We start from the raw sequence: 17,209 nt of genomic DNA, 5'->3' as shown, positions 1-17,209 counted from the left end.
ATTAAGCTATTAAAAACTTCAATAGTATTTAATTTTATGAATAAATTTCAACACCATTTTGCAGGTTTCCCTGCTGTTGCTGGGCTGTCCCAGGGCCACAGCCCTGTGACTGGGGGCAGACCCCGCCAGCAGGAGCTGCCCCTGCCCATGCTGCAGCATAGCTAGTCTAGATGTGCAGATGCTAATAAATAATAGTGACAAAGATGATGATGGGAGAACCATGTAAGCATTCATGATTTTTGAGCTTCCAGCCTCTCCTCAATCTAGAATGCCAAACCGCCTCAGATGGCTGGCAAGAAGTCAGAGGCTGACAGCCATCCTGGCAGGGCTCTCAGCCCCCGGGCCCCTCACCTAATTAGCCCGACAGGGAGCAGAAGGATGCTGTGCCGCTGCCAAACTGGGAGGTGCGGGCTCAGAGGGACACCAGAGTCCAGCATAAGATGCTTCACACCGAGCCCAAGTAATCTGGCCTGGGAGGACACTCACAGGTCAGGATGGGCCCCCAGATCTACATTCCTGGCTTGCACTAGCCCGCAGGCAAACGGCTTACCTAAATCCAAGAGCAGTGAGGAAGAGGATTGGATTTCTAGCCAAGGCAGAGATTATTTGTAGCACAGATTAATTAAAACTACTCAGATTTCACTTTTTACCCTCCCATACTGCAAAAGAATAAACGCTTCAGAATAAAAATGCTCAGACATGCCAATACATCTCTCCCACCAGTGCCACCGAGTGATGGCTGCACGTGCCAGGGCGCAGCCTGGCCATATGCCACTAGCACAGTTCTCTGGCACCATCGCACCGACAAAAATTATTTCACAGGCTAAAGAGAAACTGTATCCCACTGTATCAGCTTAGCCTACAAGTCTGAAACAAGAAGAACATGGAGAAGTAAAACGAGAGGTGAAAACTGTCATCGTATTCAAGCAAACCACATGCACAACTCTGAAATGTTCATTATAAAATTCCAAGCGATGGTCTCAGTTCTGTGGCACAGTGAGACTATATTTTTAAACAATGAAAGAGCAAGGGTGGAAGGGGGCTTGGAATAAAAGTCAGCAGGTATGATTATTATTTGGAAAATTCTTATGCACTTATTCTTCAGTGCACTGCATGAATATTCATTAAGCCTCCCAGCTTAGGAGGTTTCAGGTTGGAGTGTTGATATCTTCCCTTTATGGAAGAAAAAACAAGGCATAGAAGCCCAGCTTCAGACAGCTATGCGGAACTTGGTGAGGCTGTGGAGAAACTACAGTCCTCAAGTCTTTTCCCAATTAACTTTCTTTAAGGTAAAAAGAGCAGCAACTAAGTGGCTCTGGAGAAAAGTCATTGCCTAAGACCACGACAAAAATAAATGGCAAAGCCAGAGATGAATTCTGAGCTCTGAAAACTCAGTCCAGTATCCTGGTCCTTTGGGAACACTACTTAAGTGTAGCAAATCATGAGCTAATAATATCACTCTTTCCAGCTCTGGTAGCAGTTTCCCGAAGCCTGCTCTGTGAGGCCACAGTTCAATGATCCATGCAGCTGATCAATGGAGCAGTGCTGTCAGCAGAGCTTTGACTTAAAAGCTAAAAGGAATGGGTTCATTGAGCTTTTGACATAAATTTTAGGTTCAGCAACAGCGCCTCAAAAACACTGCTCTTTGGCAATTGGCACAGTCAGATGGCATTTTTCAGAAAATACTTTGTTTGGAAAGTAACATTTCATCAGGGAGTGTCTTGCAAGCCCCATATATACTGATGTGCAGCTGAGAAGAACCACAGCAAACTCCTTCCAAAATATAAGTTAGAGCAGGGCGCCTATTTAAGTGTAAATTAGAGAATCCGCATCCTTCAGTCAAATACTGGGGCAAACAGTTTTGCTTCAAGAAGTTTCAATAACACCTCAAAAACCTACTTGGAGAAGAAACAACCCTGGCTGCAAAGTCAGCGTGGAAAGCCTATGAAGTAGTCAAAGGATATGCTGTGCCCCAAAAAGTAGAAGCCTAAAAGGAAGATACTAGAGGACTCAGTAGACCTGCTTCTAGGTCTTCATGGACAGTGAGACGCACTGAAGCAACTGAGATCTCCTCTCTGTCCTCTGGGTTCCCCATCATTGGAGATAAAGGTAATAATTCTAATCCCTTTTGTTTTGAGCCTTGATATCCACTAATGACACTGTGTTAGAGTTAGAGAACACTATATCATGTTTTTTAAAACACACATATGAAAGCAGCACAAGAATTCTTGCATATGCCATCTAACAGTTTAATGGTTTTGCAACCATACAAATCTGAAAGTATGACAAGAAAAAAAAAGTGCTGCAAGCGTAGCTAACCAGAGTATGATCCCAAAGGTCTGCCAGCAAGCAACCTAACACGTCTTATTTGTTCAGTTGTTTCTAACTTTCGCTGCAGTAGAAGAAAAGAAGTTGCAATTTATCCTAATTTACAGTATATTCCTTTGAGTAAAGGACACAGGAAGGGTCATTGGTACCTTGGCAGGGTTTAATCTTCTAGGTGGTCTAAGTAATGGTGAAGTTTTCCCAAATGAACAAATAAACATAGCTCTTCAAGCCTTTCCCACTTAAAAGTAAATAATACGAAGCTAAGTAACATAAGAACTTTAAGGAGAGTAAAAACAAAGCGAAGAAAAGATTGAGGCAATACAGATGGTAGAAACCTGAAAAATGTTAAGTCTGAGAAGGGGAAAATTGGGAAGAAGATTTTAGGAAGGAGCTCTGAAAAGCTACTCTCTACACCACATTTTCATACAGGGTGCCTTAACTGTGGGCTTGCCTGATGCTGCTGGGAAAGGCCACTGCCATCATTCACTGACAAGCTGACACAGAAACCAAGAAATGCCCACTCCCACCAGCTCTGCTGGGCTGCCGGCTCCCCCGCTGTTCCCTCCTGCTCTTCCCCAGCATGGCCCACTTGGAGGAAAGAGAACCATATCACTTCTTAGTGACACCCCAGCAACTCCCGTGGTGCCCTATAGCATCTCCCGAGTCTCCTTCTGTCCCTCCCATCTTGATTCCACACTCCTTCCTGTGTGACAAAAAGGAAGACTGAGTAAACACACCTTCTCCATATACCATGACCAGCAACAGAACAGGGAATGTATAAACAGTGGGACAGAAACAACATTGATTCTTATAATGCTACATGCTGCTCACAGGACCCATGTATAGATGGTTAAAATGCTTAAAACATCAGGCAGACTGGCTTCAGAGAAAAAGAAAAAACATAATCTATGTCTTAGGAAAGGAAAAAAGTGTAAAGACAATGATATAAAAGAGGACACTGGGATTCTATTACTCCTTTCAATATTTAAACAGCAAAAAGTGGCAAAACTGAAAGACAACAAACAGATAAAAGGAAATTATACAAAATTGTCATGTGAAAAGTATGAATATAAAATATCAGCAAGGATGCAAAGAATATTTTTTTTTTGCTACTAACTCTGGATCACCGGGTAGGCCAAAGACCAAAAAGGGTTATCAGTTTCTCAGGGGTTAAGAAGAAACTCCCCAGAAGGACCAGTTATGCCAAGATCACCAAACAGATGGGGTAAGGCATCCTCTTTTTGTGCTTTTGATAGATGAGGGGGATCCCTGGCAACAGTGTACTCAGACAAGGGCAGATAGGAGGAAAGTGTTGCGTTTGCATTGGGAGCATTGTAGTAATATTTGATTCCATCATCACTAATTGTCCCTATTGCTGCCCCTACACTTGGAGCACGCCCTGGCGCCAGTGAATCAGCAAAGAACACAAGGAGGAAGCTCACTGCAAAGAACAGCCTGGGTCACAGCTCATTTATTATTTTGTGTTTCACTTAATTCTATGAAATTCTTTTCTGATTTGTAGATGTTTTCCAAAGGCATTGCCTCTTTGTGTTTTCTTGTAGATTCTGCACCTCTTAACAAGCCTCTTCACTGCCTTCTGGCTTGGGATAGACTGCAGCCTTATCTCTCTTTGTGAAACTTTATTTATTCTCTTTGCAAAATCTTATTTATTGTTGGACACTGGTAGTGAGATCAGCCTCCTCAGAACACAAGTGTGGACACAGTCCAAACCCCCGCAGAGTTTACAATCCAAACATTCACTCAGCAGAAAATCCTCGTTAGCTCCGTTTCATCCCTGTCTCTCACCCACTATTTATTTTGGCATTGTAAAAGAATATGCTGTGTTCCTGAAAACAGAAGTCTCCTCTATAGTGGGATTTAGGTACATGAAAGCAGGTAAAGTGTAATTTGACGAACATTTACATAGTGGCCTGGTTGGAGTGCAGCTGTTCAGCTATGCTCTTCACAAAAAAGAGATGCAGAACCATGTGTGATAGCCACCAGCTTCACCAGGGTAGCAACAGGGATTGAAGAAAAGGAACCCCATCCCAGAAACAGTTTCCCAGTTTGTAACCACATTCCTGTTAACTGAGCAGCTGTGAGACTCTACAGTGAAAGACAGTTGTATATAAGCACACCCATATGAGATCACTGCCAATGCATCCTTAGCAGCTTCAGAATCACTTTAGCTCAACCTCACATCGCACTCTGATGGAAGTACATCTTGGTGCACTAGAAGGACAAGACTACAAAGGGTTACATGACTATTTTCTCTGTGGGAATTCATGCTGTGATGAGAAGCAGGTAATCTGCACTTCCTCAACCATCCTCTTTGCTCCTCAGGAGTATGAGAAGCAGCCACTCCAAGAGGAACGATCTGCAGCATGCCCAGCATAAAAGGCAGGTTCATGCCAGGTGGTAAGAGGCCCCCTCCGAGAAACAAAGACCTGTTCAGAATTCTTTTATCGGGACAAAATATAAGGCCCCACCAAGCTGAGGTACTGAGAAAGTCAGAAGGCTTCCTCATTTATAGCCAGTGCTCCAGAGCCGTTTCTTCATGCCTTCAAGGCACAAGAACATTTTATTTCACCTCAGAATCATACAGTATTAAATGTTAGAAATAGATGCTCTGGAAACTTACCATGTAGGTTACCAGCAAATATCCACTTCTTGGAAGCCCTGTGTCTTTGGAGAGGTCTTTTATTTAGTTTAAAAAAAAAAAAAAAAAAAAGAAAATATTTTTTTACTAAATAAACATCTACACATTATTACTCACATCCAGAAGGAAGTGTGACTTTTCAGGAAAAATGAACTTTCTGCTCAGGCAGTTTCCAATAAAAGCCCAGAAGAATGAGTATGCTACGAGTCAGATTCATTAGAAGTAAATTAAAATCGTCTGTCATAAGAAACTCTTTTTTTCCTCCTCTAAACTTTTGTTCTGAAGCAGAAATTTATTTCAATTGTACTTCAAAACAAAATAAATAAAAGATTGTTACTTGCACTACCTCCCTAATTGTAGTGTTTATAATGAACAGAAATTATTTATTTTGGGAGGGTAAAAAATGAACATTCTGGTATTGTTTTTGGCTGTTTTGTGCCTTTTTAACAGCAATGCATATCATTCTTTTTGAATGCCTATTAATTTTTGGCATTACAATACTTTTAGGTAATTTTGTAACTAGAACGATACTGAAGCTTGTGTCTTTACATCATTATTTTATATGTCTTTTTAAAAACTAATCTCACTGATTAATTTTTAAATTCCCCAAAAGTTTAAAGTTTTCAGCACTTCTAAGAACTGGCCCCTAATATCAGTTAAAATATCATTACATTTTAACCTGTTTGGAAACCAGAGCCTCTCCACTCAATCATAAATGTTACAGCTGAAGTCTGACCTAAGTAATCTGTCAAATGCTGTGCAGGAGCTGGTGCCAGTTAGAGTGATCATCTAATTCTCTCCGTTCCCAGAGCTGGACTTTATCCAGGGGACAATTTTTTTCTTTGGGTTGTATCTTTTTTTAAGCTAATTTGTGGCATTTGGCTTTTGGCTTGGAACATTTTCTAAATAAAATAAAAACATTAATTTGGACATAGTATGAGTGCAAATACCATAATACACTACTTCTATATGGTTTAATATGAAAATAAAAATCCCCACTACATCAAAGAGACAATTATAATAAAAGATGCAGCCCTAAAGAGCCTTCTCTTTCAGGCATGTAGGAAATGTCTGAAAGACTTGCAGAACCTATAGCAAACCTAGAAGTTACCTTGAATCATCCTCCTGTGGCACATCTAGCTAGAAATGCAACTCCTTGTTGTTCCTGCTCCAGTGTGACCGTGGGCTGCTGGGAACAGATGGAGCCCCTCTGCCCCCCACTTTTTTGCTGTGGGTTTCTGGCTTTTCCCTGCATCAAGGACTAGACTGAGCAGTTGCAGAGTGCCTCAATTCAGTGCAAAATGAAGGATTCCTTTCCCTTGAGTAAGAGCCATCTACAGCTGCAGAACTGTTAGATCTGGTGCATCCATCACAAATCCTACCAAGTCACTGGTAAAGTAATCCAGTCAGGTGCTGTAACCTTCAGGGCTGCTGACTTTAATTTTACAATGACTCTGCAGCTACTCAATTTCCCAACTGCTTTTTGTTCGCTTGCTAACATCTTACTCTGACATTGAGAATGCAATCTTTCGGCAGTCGGGTTTAATCACAAAACCCACTTAGAGTTTAAAAGTGCATTCCTCCAATATTTGTTCAGTTGTACTGCCCTGAATTTCATTAGATAATGAAGAGGGCAGTTAAATTCTGTGCCAGCAGCAGTTCAGCAGGTCATGCTTACTTTGAGAGAATGTTTTGCTAACACGGAGATAGAGAAAATTAGGAGGTGTCTTCACGGAACTGATTTCTAATTTTTTACTAAATATTTCCTGCTGGCAGTTTTATATTATGCCACCGTCTCTTGGAAACTGCAGGCCTGATCCTGGTACAGGCTGCATCTCCTGAGGCACAAAACAACCCTGCCAGGGTCTGAGCCACTCTCCTACAGACCCTGAGCACTTGCTGCATGTGCGTCCATAAACCTATGTCAAAGCCATGCCTTGAAAACACCCTTCCCACCACAGGGCCAGGGCTTGCTTTTTTCATAGTGCTGAAGTAGTTAAGGAAAAAGGAAACAAAGAAGAAGAAGAAAAAAAAAAAAAAGGTTTCTAAAAGTGGAAAACAGTTTCAAATTAGACACAGCAAAAACCTGACATGTTTTGGGGGAGAACTGCTGGAGGGTGGATGGCAGCTGGGGAGCCTTCTACTCTCTGTTTGCTCTTACAAGGTACTAAGGAAAATATTCCAGTTACATGCATAATTGTCTTAATTCACGGGATTAATCACTTGCTTCAGCGCATGCTTCTTCTGGCCTTCCATCCAAGGCATCCTTCCATCCAAGTGCAGCAGGACACATACCGACAGAGCTTCCTTCCTATTTTTTCCTGTTATCACCCTGCTCCCCCTCAGGACACTAATGCACCAAATACATCAGCACAGTACTCACATCTTAAGCAAATCCATCACATCTATACTTCTCCCCCTGCCCGGGAGTAGGAAGTGCTGGCCCAGAGAGTCTAAGGCCATCAGATGTTGCCTAGAGTTGGAGCCAGGCAAAACTCCCCATCCTCCCCTCCCCAGCCCAGGACTAAACTGACCTGGGCTACATGGACTCCCTCTCACTCAAAGTCCAGGAAAAGGGTGAAGCTGTGGAACTGGAACCTTTCTCTGCTGCCCCAGCACTGCTCCTGCACAGTCAAGGTAGGAGGCAGTGCTTGATGCCACAGGTTTTCCCTGTCTCTGGTCTTTGTGGTGGAAAACTGCTGCAAGACTCCTTCACTTGGTTCACTCTTCCCATCCCATGCCACTGCCTGTCCTCCGCTTAATGCACTCTACATCACTGCTATTATACCATATCTGTATGGTCTAATTCTCTATAAGTTGAATGAAAGACACATCCAATTTCTAAATCAATTTTGCCTCTATCATCTATGGTTGTAAAAGATCTCATCCTGTCAGTTGGTCTAAACTTCAGAAGACATTTAATTCTACATTTTTGCAACCAAATGCCAGTGATAGGCTGTGAATTACACCAGAGATCATTCTGCAGAAGGCTCAAGTCCTCAGAGCAAGCCTTCTGATGAAGAGCCGCAAGCCTCAGTAACATTTGCTGACAGCTATAGCATATTGACAAAACTTTTATTACATTCATTACACCCATACCCCAAAAAAATGCAAATGGGGTTACATTAGCTGAGGTTTTATTATAGCTAAGAAAATAGCACCACCACTTGCAGGACTGGATGCTCAGGTTGGTTTTTCCATGTATAATCTTATCTGCCCCTAATATTTATTTTAGTGTTACAACAGAGTCAGTTCTTACATCCTTTCCATTCTGGATCAAGGTTACATTCATCTCAAGGTTTCATTTAGACACCGTAATTATAGTGACGACTGTTCTACTGTATCTGAAATACACCTCAGTTGTCAAAAAAGAAATCCTCTTTCTAAAAGCCCAGCAGATATAGAATGACAACGTAACAGAAAAGTCCAGAGGATGCTCCCCTAACAGACCTCAAACATGGTACAGAGAAGAAATAGTCTAGGTAGCAAACTATTCACATCCTAGGAAGATGCATTATTTTGTTATTTATGTACTTAATTACACCCACTAGAAATAAATTTTCTGCACCAGCTGCAGCAAAAGCCTTTTACTACAGATGCCTATCAACAACTGGATGAGACTTTCAGCTCATTTCACACTAGCTAGAAAAAGCCTCAGCCATATTAATGACTTTGAGGTTGGCTGCATTTCAACTAATAACCTAAAGATGAATGATCCTACATATCCAGTTACTGAGTCCCTTCAAATGGACACTAACTGGATACTCATGTTTGTATTCAGAGAGAAAAAAAGGAAAAAAATCACAGCCAGGCTGGCAGAAACCATTTATTTGGCAATTGTCCAAACTACATAGTAGATTTACTGGTTTAAAGATTAGAATTGCCATGAACTCAAACACAAATAAAATTGCAATCTTATTCCAAATTTCTACTATCATCTTTCAAATGACATGCCTGACTCAATTTTCAAACCTTAAAAGTCCAGGAAAGTCTTAGTGGCCGATCAAAAAGATATTCAGTAAAAGCAAGTTGTAATAGAAGATAATAATCATAACAGTGATGACTGTGTGGTCCAGCTTTCCTTTCTTGTTCTTTAGTATCTACTGAAAAAGTACACAAGTTCACATTCTGTTTTGATACAAGTAAATAATTTAGGTGTAAACTGCTTTAATAGAAAAAGCAGCATTTGGTAGATATGAATTGCAACAATTAGAGATTGTAGAGATTGTTTGTGACGTGAGTGCTTGTTAAAATAACTGCAGATTATATGGCACCAAAACCAGAGTAATCAAAAATAAGAACATTACAAAAACAAAGAGATGAAGATCTATCATTATATATTTTAAATGATAGGTTTTGAAGTAAATACAGCTTTCGTTAAACACTAAAGGTTAGTCTAAGACTGCTTGCTCTTCTCTTTTCCCTAGCTTCTTTGTTTCAAATGTATGGAAGTCTGTTGCTATTACCAGACCTATTCCCTTCTTAATGCTCTGGTGAGAATGTGCTTCCCATCCTGCAAATAAACACACACTGCAAAGATACAGAAGAGTGCAAAAAAAGTGATAAATTAATCATTTATCACCATAACCAGACTAAAGGAGTTAACAGCTTATGACGAAGTATGAATAGGCTGAACAAACATTGGGTTTCCCTAACGTTCTGTCAATTCTAACACAAAGGAGAAACACCTCCTCCTCATTGCATAGCTGTGTTTGTGCACAGTCGGTGATGAAGCAAAGCCCCTGTTGCCTGCCTTCGCTGTCCCTGGCAGATGGGACACCTGCTATGCACACCAGAATGCCACAAGTGTATTTTAATCACAGCAGTATATGGGAAGGTATATTAAACCCCTAGAGACATCTTGTACGTGTCCCAGTGGCATACATACCAGAGAGATACCAGACCACAAGGAAATCACGGTTTTGTTGAGTGTCAAGGTCTGAGAGAGGCAATAAAGGATCATTTCTCTACTGGTTGGTAAGGAGTGCCTCTCAGAGTGGGCACAAGGCAAGAATTCAGTGGAACCCCAGCTCCAATTAAGCTGTTCTAAAGATGGAATAACACTGCTGCGTTCCTAGTGGTTTTCAAGATTCCTTCCTCTGTAAATCAGGAACCAGTGGTTTCAATGATCTGATAGGGGAGGCTGGAAATTTAGATTGTAACATTTTAGTCTCAGGTTCTTCACTGTCTTCCAGTACAGCCTATGTTGACATTATTTAAGGTTTCTCAAAAGATTAGGGCATTGCCACTTTTTAACAAACACTGCAATGCCCTGAAGTCCTCTGATTCAAGCAGCAGAAGTGGTCAGACGGCTGACATGCCCTCTGAACCATCACAATGAACATGTAACACAGTCTGCTTCTCAGAAACACCACCAGAGCCGACCAACTAATAATACAACTTCTGCAGATACAACATTATCCAACAGCTCATGTACAAATAGGCCCTCGTGCCACAGCAGCTGATACCATGGAGTAAATAAACCAGCGCTCCTAACACACTGCCTTTAAACACATATTAACATATTGTTAACATTGATGCACATACTCCTTGCTTTACTCCCATCTATGAGAAAATCTAGCTATATTCCTAAAAGCCTTAGCACATTACAGTGGCAGCAAGAAGCCAGTTCCTTGTTCTTTGCATTTGTGTGTCCCTTCATTCCTCATCTCGACGCTGCTGGAGAAGTGCAGCATCAGTGACAGATTCTGCTTGTCGGGAACCGTTAATACCCGCTGCCAAAAAACACACATACCAAAAAAAGCTAGGGAGCAAATTTAATAGAATAAACATCGTGTTATTTATGCCAGAGTCATGTAGGCCACATTAAACATTTAGACGTGGTAGTTCACATTGCTTTTAAATATTTAAGGAAGAGTGCTGACATTTTTTTGATGTTATTACACTCTCACAGTTTCCAGGGAGCACTATGTATCTTCCTGACCTTTATATTAAACACACAAACTCTTATCCTACGCTGTCTCTCAGTTACTTCCTGAAAAACTAGGTTTGGGATTAGAAAATCATTACATACTCATCATTATTTTTTTTCTAATTTTATAAGTGAAGAGACCACACATTTTTGCAGCCTTTTCTAAACACCAATATTATAAAACCAGTGCAATCAATCTCTGCCAAATCAAATCAAACCATCCATCTCCATGTAAAACAAGAAAAAGTAAGAAGACTCCCCATGGACTTCTCCAGCATTACCCTTTCAGAGCAACTATCATTTCAAAGGGAAAAACTACAGGAATCTCCTAGAGATTGAATAGCCTCTAAATATTAAAATAAAATTAGAAAGAATACTACTTTTTGCAATGCAGAAAAATTTATTACTCTTACCTCATAATTACTAAGACATTAGCATGACTTTTGCAAAACATTCCAGTGGCCTTCCAAACTGCAAAACCTGCCAAATTCTTTGACTCAGTTGCCATAAATGCTTCTAAGTTGCTGGAACCAGATCCAAATTTTGTTTTATGAAAGTATAAAAAGGATATGAGTAAAACCATGAGTTGATTCACTGTGAATGTAACATATGTTAAAGGGTTTCCGGGTCCTGTTACTCATTATAAGAAAATAGCAATCCAGATACGCAGATATATTATGGTGGCTCCATAGATTTAGTGTCATCCTATTGTTTTTGGTAGTTTTCCCTTTCATCTAATCATCTGCATCTGGATTTTCCCTAAGTAAATCCATGTCTCCCAAAACCAAGTAAACTAAAGCAGTGCCATCAATAGAAGCGTGTACTTTCTCTAGTAAATATTAACCACAATCTTTCTTCTTCATCAACAGAGCAAAACCAAAAAAAAAAAAATCTGATGTTTTACTTAGTTTTTCAGGAAGTAACTGAGAGACAGTGTAGGATAAGAGTTTATGTTTAATATAAGGGTCAGGGAGGTATATAGTGCTCCCTGGAAACTGTGGGAATGTAATAACATCAAAAAAAGGTCAGAGAAAATGACCTCTTGGACTCCTCAAAAATTCAGGTATATCACTATGAATTGGAGTATTTTTATCCTTTAAGATGACAATAACGTAACTTACAACTGAATTTATACTGAGTTTTATGAACAGCTAGAAAGGATCCTCAAATATTATTTTTTTTAGACTTATTCAGATTGTTTCAGTGAAGCTCTCTGAGTTTTGCAGTTTAGACAAATCTTTAGAGGCTGTTCAGCAGCTAATACCTTCAATACAGTCAACCAACCAATCATCATGAAACTCATACTTAAATACCTGCTAAAACATGTCTTTTGCTACAAGCACATCTGCTTTACTGCTCAACGGACTAACCCAGTTCAGGTGTGGGAGGCCTATACTTTCAGGCACATATAGGAAATTCCGGGAATGCACAGCAAGAGTAACAACTCATCTATAGCTTGGCTCCATCCTCGCTGGGAAGCAGCAAGAATAGCAGCCCATATCAACATCCCACTCAGCTATTACTTTACCTGCCAGTGTCAGCCCGCTTGTCTACACTGAAAGCAGTACCAAGCTCTGTTCAGAGGTTTTAAAGTTTGGGAAGTGAACTAGACTGCAGAAGCAGCAGCAGCTAACTCATGTCCATCAGTCCCTCTTGGAGTCCGAGCAGTCCCAGAGCTCCAGCTTAATGGGAGGTAACACGAGGCTCATTAATATTACCGTTTGGCACAACTATTTTTATTTTTTTTTTTTGTCTAAACTAAAGGCTGGAATTACAAGCACAGATATAAAGCAAGTTAAATTCTTATTACAGCTCTGACATATACATATGTCAGAACAGCCCCATCACTCCCCTGGTACTGCCCAGACCTGAATTCTCTAAAACTTGCTTCCTGAAATTCAGAAAACCCAATTGCACATTATATGAACATCATGGGGCTGTTCTGACCTCATTTGTAAGGGAACACATTTCCATGCTTTCAGTGACAGTTTTCAAAAAAAGCTGATGTGTGGGGTTTCTTTTTTTTGGGTGGGTGATTTTTTTAACTTCCAAACAAGGACTAAACTGATCCATTGCTTTGGAGGACTGTATGGAAAGGAAGTGTTTTTTAACAAACATCCCAAGATCCTCTTTAAAAATAAGACCTGCAATGTCTTCTCTCCCATTGCTTATGGGGCTTTTTGCCTGCATACTGATTTTTTTTTAAAATTATTTTCTAGTTTCTTTTTTTCTTACTTCACTGTACTGTAGCACAAATGTGTACTCTCAAACACCTCCATAAAGCCAATGTATTCTTTGAATTTTCTTGCTGAATTTGACCCTTCCAAAACATATTTTGTTTTTTAATGCTTACCACTCCTACCAAGCTGTTTTTAGGCAGCAGCACAAGGAACTTCAGGATTCCGATTAATATTCAGTATTCCTCTCCCTAAGGAGTGCCAGTGTCATATTTCAGCTTTTGCTTTATATTTCCCGTTGACGTGTCTCCATGTGTTTTTTAAGACACAATTTAGGCAGAATCTATTTCTGTGAGGTTCAGAGTATGAAAAATGCACTTGTAGCAAAGACAAAGAGGATGACAATAGGGAAAGATTTAAGAGCTGAAAAACCAAATAGGGAAAAATACTACCAAGCAGGATGTGATTGCCCCTCGGAATCACTATTTTCAGCCCACAAATGTTTATAAAAAGTGGAATCTTAATCATTATCTCTGGGTTTTTGTTTTTGTAGCCAAAAGATTGTATTTAACACAGCTTGAAGCCAGTTAAGTTTATACAAGGGCATGGGTCTAACCTGGAGAACCAAAGTCTGCCAAAAGTAACTGAACCATAAAGTCACTGAAAGTTTTCATGGTACACCAGAGGGGAAGAAACACAGATACCGGTGCTGTATTCTAACAAGACAGCTCAAAAAAGAAAGCTGGACATTTGCTGGTCGTGTTTTCTTAGAAATAGTATTTCCACAATACTTCAAAGAAAACCTTTTCTGTACCAAAGCCACTTCTAGAGCAGCAGCAATCAGAGGAAAAGAAGCAGGGGGAGGAAAGGACAAACTGTAACACCAGAATGAGATGTCTGCTCCATCAGAGCCTCTCCAGCGTCCATTCCTTTAAATGCTCAGGCGGATATTTTCATCCTAAAAGGTTAGGCTTTAATAATCACAGGCTTCTACGTTACTTTGAGTAGAATGCCTTTTGCAAGTCATATCCATCAGAGGCTGCAACTCGCAGGGACGAGTGGTGGGCTGACTCAGTGCAATGATGTGCTCATCTGGGAATGACAAATGCCAGCCACTAAAAACCGAAAGAAGGGGACAGAAAGCTTGTCCCATCATGACAGCAGCTTCATCCGATAGTTATCTTCATTTTCTACCCATTTCAGAGGCAAAAGGGAGGGAGAGAAAGGAGAGGTATTGCTGTTGCAAAGAGGTGACAAAGCAACTAATCCTGCAGTTGCTATCAAAGGTGAAGAGTCCATGTCAGTTTTGCTAAGAATTGCAGAATTCATTTTCAACACAACAATGGAAGGGAAAAAAAGGCAGAGTGATTCCAAATACAAAGTTATATATGGAAAAGCTTTGGGTGAATATTAAACTGTGATCAGAAAAGACAGAACTAAGGATATGAAAGTGAAGCAGTGGTATTCAGCAGCTAGTTTCCTCCAAGATGCCAAAACCATCTCGTATTGGTTACTGTATGATCATCACACTCCATTTAAGATGGAGAAACAGAAGCTATCAGGTCATTGTCTGAAGAAAGCAGCCAGGAAATCCAAGCTATTCTCATGAAAAATGTTCTTTACTGTGTTTAAGTTTACTTCGTAATACATCATTAAGCATTAGCCTGAGGAAAGCCATTCCTGAAAGAGAGAGGAAAAGTCAATCTTTTGGGTGGGAGAGGGTTACAAAAATACAAGAATGCACACAACATAAATAGCTCTTGTTCATTCAAAGAATACGGCTCAAAGAACCATTAAGGAAGTGATGCTGTTCTCATCAAGGTGAGATCAGCTATACCTATCTCATTCCTCATAGAGGTCAACCTTTGACCTCTGCTGGCAATCAAGTCCAACCTTCAACCATTGTGAACATAAGAAAGCGTTTCTAACATGCACGACCCATCTCCTTTGCCGACTTTTAAGCCCATTTTTTCTGGTTCTGTCCACAGAAGACATGGGGAACATACTCCCTTTATCTTTGCAGCAGCCTTAACATGTCTGAAGACTGTTATCATGCCTCTCCTCAGTTTTCTTTCTGCCAAGCAAGTGAAACCCCATCACCAGTCTCTCACAGGTTGCATCTTCCAGCCTTCTGATTATTCCTGTGGCTTTCTTCTGAACTCCCTCCAATGGTCCCTATCACCCCTCACGTACAGCAGCCCACATGACACCCTGTTCCATCTGAGGCCTTCCCAAGGTTATTTGGGCTCGTGGGACTATTTCACATTTCTTTCAGACAACACTCCCAGTAAAACGTTTGCCTGTCTTTCTGGCAAAGGCATGGTATCAGTCCTTCAGAATTGGCCAAGACATGGCTGTCACATCTACACATCCTGAAGTGCATACAGCTGTTTTATTCTTGCTATACATAATACAACAAAATGAAAGATACCACTTATTTTTACCTTAAATTACTTCTACTACTGAAACACAGGGAGGGGAAGGGCAGGGTTGGTATTTTATAACAATACTGGCCTTCAGCCTCTGCATAAGCAACACAAAAAAAATGTCTTCAGGGTTTCACCACTAAATTTGTCATACCAAAGATGAAAAACAAGTGGGGAAAACCCACCCTAATTGCTGAGAATAATAAATCTTTTTGTCATCTGGGCATGAGACAAGATGACAAAAGATCTGCAAATGTCCCAGCTGGCTGCAAATGCAGCTGGCTGCGGAAATCGCTTTGCTCCAGGTTGAGAGACCCCTTCCCCCATGCCAAGATTTTGGAAAAGACCTGCTAATTCCTCCTCTGTATTATAAAAGTCAGTTTTATGAGAAGCAAAATGATGGAAAGAGGAAGGATTGCAAATGGATGGTGCAAATGAGGTGCTCAGGAGTCCAGGAACAGCCTTCAGCCTGGACTTGCTACTTTTCTGCTTAAGCGATGTTTGAGTAACAGTGTCAGCACTGGGGGACAGAACATGACATAATCTATCACCTCCTGAAACTACCGCTCATCATTTTAATCAGAGAAACAGCCCGTGTCTGCCTGAGGTATTAACAGTGACTATATATATATATAAAACGCAGCTGACCTTATCCTTTCATGATAATAAAAGGTTATGACAAGAAAACATTGCTTTCCTAATACAAATTAGTTGGTTGTAAAGAAGTGGACACACGACAAAGCCTAATTACGGAGTGGAGATAATAGTTTATAGGCTGCTTTCTGTCTGTCCTGAATTGTTACAAAAGTTTGGACAGGAGGAAGAAGAGGCAGAATATTTACAGGATGAGACACTATAAGGGCCCTTCAAATTCAGCTCATCTCAAAAGAATGACATGGATCTCTAAAGGTTTGGATGTACCTGAGCTGCCAAGGATATCCCTCTCCCTCTTCCCCACACATGGAAGCTGTACCTGTCTTATTCCAGCTGATGAGCCACTGTGGCTGGAAGAGTCACATTAATGCAAAAGATCCCTGTTTATGGTCAGTATTTAAATGCCACAGCAGTTCAGCAGCTGCATCACAAGTAGTTCAGCCATGCATGGGCAGCATTAACTTCAGTTGGCCATGAAGGGCATGCCAGAGCTCTTAACCCAGTAGTGTTTTACAGGTACTACTCAAGAAGCCTACACAGAGCTACAAGTAACTGATTTTTTTCGTAAGACCCTTCTCTTCTTTCTTGTTGATTTATCACATGACATGATTTTTGGAGGAAATCAGTGTTTCTCATTAAGGATTTAGAACTAATCATGCTGAGTCCTGTTTAAGTAGGAAAGAAGTCAAGGTCTTAAGGAATCTGTCTGATGCCTGGCAAGGAGTAACAGTTGTTTAGACGTTAGCTGTAACATATCATCCAAATAATATACCCAGAAAAGGCAGGAAAAGGTAATTTTGACATTGCTAAGGATTTAAATTCAAAAGGTATAATCTACTCCTCTTTAGAGTGGCATCAGATAAACAATATGCTCTGTGAGAGGATGATACGTGCAACTGAGCATAAATAAAAAACTCCTGTTGATGCTCTCTCCACTTCCCCCCCTCCCTTCCAAGATGCTCACCGAGTGCTTTCAGTTTAACTATTTCCTAATTAAAGAACCTGTGATCCTTAGGCCAGGCTGGATGTTCCC

General features: G+C 40.6%; 1 protein-coding gene across 18 annotated transcripts in view; it reads right to left on the bottom strand.

The window, feature by feature from the left end:
- AFAP1 (actin filament associated protein 1) overlaps nucleotides 1-17,209 on the bottom strand; it is a 140,420-nt gene that overhangs the window by 103,456 nt on the left and 19,755 nt on the right. The window contains exon 1 of one of the 18 annotated variants that reach the window (XM_080373404.1): nucleotides 4,970-11,920. The exons of the other annotated variants lie outside the window; for them this stretch is intronic. The gene's annotated coding sequence lies outside the window, so the exon portion shown is untranslated. Of the gene's footprint in view, nucleotides 1-4,969; nucleotides 11,921-17,209 lie in introns of those variants that run through there. 18 annotated transcript variants of the gene reach the window in all.

Source organism: Falco punctatus (assembly GCF_963210335.1).
Source record: "Falco punctatus genome assembly, chromosome: 1".
Taxonomy (NCBI): Eukaryota; Metazoa; Chordata; class Aves; order Falconiformes; family Falconidae; genus Falco; species Falco punctatus.
The sequence above is the reverse complement of the archived record's forward strand: the minus strand, read 5'-3'. Positions and strand labels throughout refer to the sequence as shown.